The 8,848-nt window shown below is 52.9% G+C and overlaps 2 pseudogenes; one reads left to right on the forward strand and one right to left on the reverse strand.

Annotated features, from left to right (window-relative positions):
• Window positions 1–301: 301 nt before the first annotated feature.
• On the reverse strand, window positions 302–1,066 carry LOC141933944 (feather keratin Cos1-1/Cos1-3/Cos2-1-like; annotated as a pseudogene).
• A 2,400-nt stretch (window positions 1,067–3,466) lies between these two features.
• On the forward strand, window positions 3,467–4,231 carry LOC141934433 (feather keratin Cos1-1/Cos1-3/Cos2-1-like; annotated as a pseudogene).
• Window positions 4,232–8,848: the final 4,617 nt, after the last annotated feature.

The raw sequence follows: 8,848 nt of genomic DNA on the forward strand, positions 1-8,848 counted from the left end.
CTGCCCCTGAGAGGGAGAGGGGACAGCATGTCCTTCCTTGGATGGGGCTTAGCAGGTGATCACAGCCCAGGGGAGCAGAAGACAACAGAGAAAAGAGAGAGAGGAAAGAGAGTGAGAAACAGACAAGTTAGACAAGGGCCATGTTTTCAGAGAGCCCAGGCACGCCTCCTCCTGCCATCCTTTGCAGGTGGAGCCATGGATGCTCAGTCTCTCTGAAAGCCATGGCCAGGATCTCTGTGCTCAGTCCATTACCATCTTCTGGGTTGCTGGGGGCCGTTCTGTGGGGCCGCCTGTGGCAGCTTTAGCAGGGGAGGCATGTTCTGCCACAGTAGCGGCTGCCAATGCAGGAGAGGTCACAACACCCGGAGTTGATGGGCACTCCCTGACAGTTGAGGATGCTGCCAACAGCAGCAGAGGTGGAGGAGCCCACAACGGTGTTCTGCGGGAAGGAGCTGAGGATGGGTCCGGGCAGGGTCACCACCACGGGGGAGGGCTCGATGACGACGGTGGAGTTCTGGCACTGCCTGACACAAGGCTCATTGCAGCTGTTGGCCAGCGGGGTCGGGCCACAGGGCTGGCAGCAGGGCTGGCAGGGGTTGCAGCAGGACATGTCTCGGGACTGGAGGTGCACCTGAGAGAGAGGGCAGGGAGGAGCACGGGGGTGCATGAGGAGCAGCCTGTCCACCCACCTCAAGGGACACAAGGCACGTGCTGGCTGGGGAGCTGGAGACTGTGCAGGGAGGCCCACGTGCCTCTTTGCCTGTCTCCCTGGGCACTGAGCAAAGAGAGCCAGGCCCAGGAATGCTCTTTCCTAGCCAACAGCCCAAGAGTCCCCTCAGCCCAGCCCCTCTCCATGCCAGACCTTCTCCCCGTTTCTCCTCCCAGAACAGGCAGCCCCAGGCTCTGGTAATAGGACAGAGCTTCTAACTCACTTGCTTCCAAAGGAGAAGGCGTCAAGCGAAGTGGATGAGAGAGTGAAGAGTTGGGATGGATTTTATACTGGTCCTGCACTGCCCCAGGTCCAGAAGAAACCTCTGTGGAAGTCGTAATTTTCTGAGAAGCTCATCTGAAATGCAAAACATCCCAGCTAATGATACAGGGTATGTTTTGGTTTCCTGCGTGGCTGCCTTCTCATTTCCTTGTTTGGAAGGAGCCCTCGAAGGCTCCTTTTCGGTGCTGGGGTGGGAGGCCCAAGGACTTCTGGGACAGGAGCGCATCTGCGCCAGCAGAAGATGAGCCCCAAGTGCCGGAGGGGTCACGTGCAAGCTGGGGACATTGGCCTGGGGCACTCGTGTGGGCTTGTTTGCAGCCCCATCGGCAGGAAGGGCCCTGCTGCTCCCAGCCCTGCAATCCTTGCCTGGATGCCAAGGGGCTTCCGAGTGTGACAATGTGCCACGTCCTCTTTCTTACACCCTCCATGCTCTCTCTGATGGGCCCTGGCCATTGCCTCTGCAGGCGGGTGGTCAGTGCTGCTGCTTTTGACGTTCTTCCTCCTAATGATGCTCTGAGGAGGCCTTGGAGCTCCTGTTGGGCCTTCTCCTCCGCTCTCTGGGCTCTCCCTGGTGGTCCCCTACCAACACCAATACCATCAGTGTGCCTGGGACCTTGTCTTGCCCCAGGGTGCTCCAGCTCTGCCCTGCCAAGGGGCTTCCCTATGTGTCCTCAGGCGAGTCCACAGTTGCTCATCTAGGCCAGGGTGCTTGCTCACTCGCCCTTGTGTGCATACTGGAGTAATGGGAATGGAAATTCCGCACAGGCATGAGGAAAACTGCTACTGTGAGGGTGGCCAAGCCCAGAAAGCCGAGGCAGATTGTGGAGTCTCCATTCTTGGAGACATTCAGAACCACACTTCTCACAGTTGTGTCCCTGTGGGACGTAGTTGACAATCTTTCCACTATTCCCAGTGTGCTACTTTCTGTTCCTCCATACAAAATACAACCTACGTCATGAATGGTGGTTTCAGCCCAGTGGCCTTCTCTCTGGTAAGAAAAAGATGTACCATGGTACAGAAAACCCTGGGAAGAAAGAGTAGAGCTGAATGGCCCAAAGAGAAGCACAACTACAGCCAAGTGGCAAGCACCTTGCATCTCTCTTCTCGTATCTGCTGCCAGGTGGAGAGCTGAATCAGCCCACAGGAGCCCAGCAAGGCCAGGAAGCACATGAGAGAATTTGTGTGGCCATTGGAGGCAAGAAGCACCCCAGTCCAGCAGCTCCCGGCACAGGCCAACACAGGCAGCACCACTCAGAAGAAGCTGTCAATGACATTGGGGCTGCAGTTGGATAAACAAAAGGGAGTGCTATTGGTGTCAAGAAGGGGAGAGTGGCCCCAGCCCTCAGGCTTGCCACAGCAATGGAACAGACCTCACTCACATGACACTGGGGATTCCTGGGGCTGGCACATGGCCATAGGTCAGTCTCAGGCCACAACTGCGAGAAGGAAGATCTCAGTGCAGACGTGTTGGTGGAGCAAGGAGAGCCGGGCCACATAGCTGACAAAGGAGCTTATTTGCTCCACAGATAGGAAGTTCAGCAGCATCTTGAGCATCATGACCAATGAGTGACTGATCACCAAGGCCCAGAAACTCAGAAGTGTTGAGCTTGGAAGGCACCTCTGGAGATGGTCAGGTCCAACCCTCTTGCTCAGAGCAGGGTCCAACAGAGCAGGTTGATCAGGGCATTGCCCATGTGGTTCTGAGTGTCTCCAAGAATGGAGACTCCACAATCTGCCTCGGCTTTCTGGGCTTGGCCACCCTCACAGTAGCAGTTTTCCTCATGCCTGTGCGGAATTTCCATTCCCATTACTCCAGTATGCACACAAGGGCGAGTGAGCAAGCACCCTGGCCTAGATGAGCAACTGTGGACTCGCCTGAGGACACATAGGGAAGCCCCTTGGCAGGGCAGAGCTGGAGCACCCTGGGGCAAGACAAGGTCCCAGGCACACTGATGGTATTGGTGTTGGTAGGGGACCACCAGGGAGAGCCCAGAGAGCGGAGGAGAAGGCCCAACAGGAGCTCCAAGGCCTCCTCAGAGCATCATTAGGAGGAAGAACGTCAAAAGCAGCAGCACTGACCACCCGCCTGCAGAGGCAATGGCCAGGGCCCATCAGAGAGAGCATGGAGGGTGTAAGAAAGAGGACGTGGCACATTGTCACACTCGGAAGCCCCTTGGCATCCAGGCAAGGATTGCAGGGCTGGGAGCAGCAGGGCCCTTCCTGCCGATGGGGCTGCAAACAAGCCCACACGAGTGCCCCAGGCCAATGTCCCCAGCTTGCACGTGACCCCTCCGGCACTTGGGGCTCATCTTCTGCTGGCGCAGATGCGCTCCTGTCCCAGAAGTCCTTGGGCCTCCCACCCCAGCACCGAAAAGGAGCCTTCGAGGGCTCCTTCCAAACAAGGAAATGAGAAGGCAGCCACGCAGGAAACCAAAACATACCCTGTATCATTAGCTGGGATGTTTTGCATTTCAGATGAGCTTCTCAGAAAATTACGACTTCCACAGAGGTTTCTTCTGGACCTGGGGCAGTGCAGGACCAGTATAAAATCCATCCCAACTCTTCACTCTCTCATCCACTTCGCTTGACGCCTTCTCCTTTGGAAGCAAGTGAGTTAGAAGCTCTGTCCTATTACCAGAGCCTGGGGCTGCCTGTTCTGGGAGGAGAAACGGGGAGAAGGTCTGGCATGGAGAGGGGCTGGGCTGAGGGGACTCTTGGGCTGTTGGCTAGGAAAGAGCATTCCTGGGCCTGGCTCTCTTTGCTCAGTGCCCAGGGAGACAGGCAAAGAGGCACGTGGGCCTCCCTGCACAGTCTCCAGCTCCCCAGCCAGCACGTGCCTTGTGTCCCTTGAGGTGGGTGGACAGGCTGCTCCTCATGCACCCCCGTGCTCCTCCCTGCCCTCTCTCTCAGGTGCACCTCCAGTCCCGAGACATGTCCTGCTGCAACCCCTGCCAGCCCTGCTGCCAGCCCTGTGGCCCGACCCCGCTGGCCAACAGCTGCAATGAGCCTTGTGTCAGGCAGTGCCAGAACTCCACCGTCGTCATCGAGCCCTCCCCCGTGGTGGTGACCCTGCCCGGACCCATCCTCAGCTCCTTCCCGCAGAACACCGTTGTGGGCTCCTCCACCTCTGCTGCTGTTGGCAGCATCCTCAACTGTCAGGGAGTGCCCATCAACTCCGGGTGTTGTGACCTCTCCTGCATTGGCAGCCGCTACTGTGGCAGAACATGCCTCCCCTGCTAAAGCTGCCACAGGCGGCCCCACAGAACGGCCCCCAGCAACCCAGAAGATGGTAATGGACTGAGCACAGAGATCCTGGCCATGGCTTTCAGAGAGACTGAGCATCCATGGCTCCACCTGCAAAGGATGGCAGGAGGAGGCGTGCCTGGGCTCTCTGAAAACATGGCCCTTGTCTAACTTGTCTGTTTCTCACTCTCTTTCCTCTCTCTCTTTTCTCTGTTGTCTTCTGCTCCCCTGGGCTGTGATCACCTGCTAAGCCCCATCCAAGGAAGGACATGCTGTCCCCTCTCCCTCTCAGGGGCAGGCAGGCAAGCGGGCAGACGCCCAATGCAAACTCCACCCTGGCCAAGAGGCAAAGACTCCTAGCTACCCCTGGTGCTCCCTGCACCGTGGCCCCCACTCAGAGGACCTTCTTTCCTTCTTTTAACTCATTAAAGTTGTGCTGCATCCCAGTCTGGGCCTCTGCGTTGTCCTTCTCTCTCCAGACGCTCTCCCCAGCTGCCAGAGGGCAGGTGTCACTGTGGGGGATCTTGCAGGCACAAAGGTGAGCCACTGGCTTTCCTGGAAGAAGGGGAGGGTGAGACAAGGGCAGTGGGCTTCTTTCAAGACACTGTCCCTTGCAGCTGAGGAAGATGTCCCTGGCTCCTGCGCAGCCAGCAGCTATCAGGGCTTACCATGCTGCATCCCTGCACACAAATGCCCTCCTCCATCTTCGAGCACACCCTGCAAATGATGGAGAGCCCAACCAGTGCCCGAGTGAGTCGCCCATCTCCCCATCCGCACTGACGGGTGGTGGTGGCACTGGGAGTTTCTTCTGCATCCAGCAGTACCTGTGTGCCCTGCCTGGCAGGTGGCTCTTGCTTCAGGAGGGCCCCTCTCCTGTGCCTGAGGCTTATATGCCCCAGCATTTCACGGTCCTTTCTCAGGAGAAGTACCAGATGGAATATACAGCCGACTAGATCTGCAGGTGTGGAAAATACCTTCCCTCAACTGGTATTTGGCTGGTTACTGAGCTCAGTCAGGAGATTCAGCCCATCCTAAACCTTTATACAGGAAGGAAATTTTGCAGTGATGCAACTTCTTGTGGTAGGAATCTCATTATGGGCAATTTCCCACATCTGTCTGATGGTGTGTTACCAGGCTGAACTCCTCATTAGAGCCTTGGAGTCTGGTCCCAGTGGAAAACTGGTGGACCCTCAGGAGGAAGGACAGGAGAGTGCTTCCAAGCATTACAGGGTTTGCAGGCAGTATGGTGAACAGGTCTTCCAGACACAATCACAAAGCCATGTAGATCCTTCAGGAAGCACAGGTTGAACCCTAGTGTTGCCCAAACTCTTCAGAATCAAGTAATGCAGGGGAAACACCATGGACAACATTAGATATTATTTCTTTGAATTTGAGCTTGGCTGTTCAGAGTCATATCTGTGACTGCATCAATAATTCAATACCCACAAACCAAACCCACAAGTTCCCAAGCGCTAACGATCTAGATGGTCACCTAGTAACTATATGAGTTACGCTTTGCAGTCCTTTGGAATCCCAAAAGATCTGTTCACTGGGAATAGATGAAGGGACGTGGTCATTTGAGCCATCACTTCACACTGTCAGAGCCAGGCTGATAGTGAGAAACAGAGATCCCCACAAGAAGTTGGGCTAGCCAGTGTCTCATGACCCCCTGTTTCCCCACAGATAACACAGCAAATTCAAACTAGTTTTCATCTTCATTTGGCTCATTTCTACAATTCAGTTTTATTGAGGCTCAGTCAAGGTGACTTGGCTTCCCTATTATTGACAGTACTTACATACTCTTTTTTGTTAAACTTGAAAAAAAAAAAAGTTCAACTTTCTCTCTCAACTTAAAGTAGTAATTAAAGGACAGGCACCCCTCAGGCATCCATGGTCATGCCAGCTAATGATACGGGGTATGTTTTGGTTTCCTGCGTGGCTGCCTTCTCATTTCCTTGTTTGGAAGGAGCCCTCAAAGGTTCCTTTTCAGTGCTGGGGTGGGAGGCCCAAGGACTTCTGGGACAGGAGTGCATCCGTGCCAGCAGAAGATGAGTCCCAAGTGCCAGAGCGGTCATGTGCAGGCTGGGGACATTGGCCTGGGGCACTCGTGTGGGCTTGTTTGCTTGGAACTCCTGCAGGAACCACTGGGTTCAAAATAGGGGTCACGTACAAACAGGGTCTCACAAACCAGACAAGGTTCCTCTTATGCTCCTCCATCCATAGTCTGGGGAAAAGCCACCATCTCTTTTCATCACTACAAGGTGCTGGGTACCTTCTTACCATTCCCAGATATCAAGGCTTCATCTCCTTCCCACCAAGACCTGTATCACCAGCACCTGGATGAGTCACCAGCACCCATGCTGCTCCAGCTCCTCACCCTGCCCGTGTTCCCTAGGATTCCCCACTCCTTCCTGGCCCCACAGGGCCTCAAGCACCATTCCTGCCAGAGGGACACAGCAGTACAGGATGCTCCCACTGTTTGCTGAGCCTCTTAACTGCTCTTTTTTCCAATTATAAGCAGATTGTCACAGGGGTTTTCAAACTAGGGAACTGTCATGGTTTAACCCCAGCCGACAACTAAGCAACACATAGTCGCTCACTCACTCCCTCAACCCAGTGGGATGGGGAGGAGAATCAGGAGGAAAAAAAGGGAAAACTTGTGGGTTGAGACAAAGACAGTTTAATAGGACAGAAAAGGAAGAAAATAATAATGGTAATTCTAATACTAGTAATAAAATTATAATAATAATAAAATAATTAGAATATACAAAATAAATTATGCACAATGCAATTGCTCACCACTCACCAACTGATGCCAGTTCGTTCCTGAGCAGCAGTCCCTAGCCAGCTTTCCCCCCAGTTTATATACTGGGCATGATGTCATATGGTATGGAATATTCCTTTGGCCAGTTTGGGTCAGCTGTCTGGCTGTGTCCTCTCCCAACTTCTTGTTCCCCTCCAGCCTTTTCACTGGCAGTGAATGAGAAGCTGAAAAGTCCTTGACTTAGTATAAATGCTACTTAGCAACAACTAAAAACATCAGTGTGTTATCAACATTATTCTCATACTAAATCCAAATCACAACAGTATACAAGCTACTAGGAAGAAAATTAACTCTATCCCAGCTGAAACCAGGACAGAAACCTAGACATCTGTGTGCAGTTGCAGGGCAACTTGTTGGAATCATGGAGACATGATGGGATGGCTTGCTTGACTGCAGTGTTGCACTAAGGGGATACAGGCCAGGAAGACAAGGAGGTGGAGTTGTTCTTTCTGTGAGATCAGCTGGAGTGCATGGACCTCTGTCTGCAGATGGATGAGGAACCAGCTGAGTGCTCTACTAAAAAGCAGACAAGTAGCGGTGACACTGTAGTGTGTATCTCCTATAGGCCACCTGAACATCAAGAACAAGTGGATGAGGCCCTCTACAGACAGCTAGAAGTATCCTCACATTCAAAGGTCCTGGTCTTCATGGGTGACATCAACCACCCCAGTATCTGCTGAAGGAACAACACAACAGGGCACAAGCAATCCAGGTGGTTCATGGAGGGCACTGATGACAACTTTCTGACCCAAATGATAGAACAGCCAATGAGGAGAAGTGGTCTGCTGGACCTCACACTCACTAATAAGAAGGGGCTTGTTGGGGATGTGGAATTTGAAAGCAGCCTTGATCCAAGTGACCTTGAAATGGTGACATTCAGGATCCTGCAAAGAGGAAGCAGGGAAAAAAAAGAATCCCTGGACTTCAGGAGAGCAAATTTTGGTCTTTCAGAGTTTTGCTCAGAAAAGGCCCATGGGATAAGGCCCTGGAGGGAAGAGGGTGACAAAAAATCTGGTTGATGTTCAAGGATCATCTCCTCCAAGCTCAAAAGCAGTCCATCCCAAGTACATGAGTGGCAAAAGAAAGACTAGGGAAAATATGTGCCAGATGCTGAATGGGTTAGAGACCCTTGTGACACAGGACATGAATTTCTTCTTCATCTCAGTCTTTACTTACAAGACCAGTCTTCAGGAATCCCAGGCCCCACTGACCAGGGGGAAAGTCTGAAGCAAGGAAGACATACCCTTGGTAGAAGAGGGTCATTTTAGACAATACTTTGGCAAACTGGACATACATAAGTTCATGGTCCTGATGGGACATACCCATGAGTTCTGAGGGAGTTGACTGATGTCATTGTGAGGACACTCTCAATAATCTTTGAGTGATCATAGTGATTGGGAGAGGTGTCTGAAGACTGAAGAAAAACAAGTGAAACTCTCACCTTGAAAAAGGCCAAGAAGGGCTTTTCCCATGGAAAGAAAGGGCTGTTCCTAGAATGGTTTCCCTGTGAAGTCCTCACCTGCCTAGCTAGAAATGCCTGCTCTGTTGCACATGCCTGCTTGACCATTGGGGATTTCATGGGGTTTGCCCCACCGGAGTTTTACAGCTTCTGCTAGGATCCCCAGTTTTCTGGAGATAGTACTATTCTTTTGGGGAATAGAAGTCCTCACTATTTCTGCTGGTTATCACCTTCCAGTGGTGTCTACAAATACTGCTCTGCATCATCCTATGCAGGCCGGCTGTGTCCTGTTCTGGTAGGACAACCTTCAACAACAGCAAGGAACCAGTCT

Source organism: Strix aluco, chromosome 24 (assembly GCF_031877795.1).
Source record: "Strix aluco isolate bStrAlu1 chromosome 24, bStrAlu1.hap1, whole genome shotgun sequence".
Taxonomy (NCBI): Eukaryota; Metazoa; Chordata; class Aves; order Strigiformes; family Strigidae; genus Strix; species Strix aluco.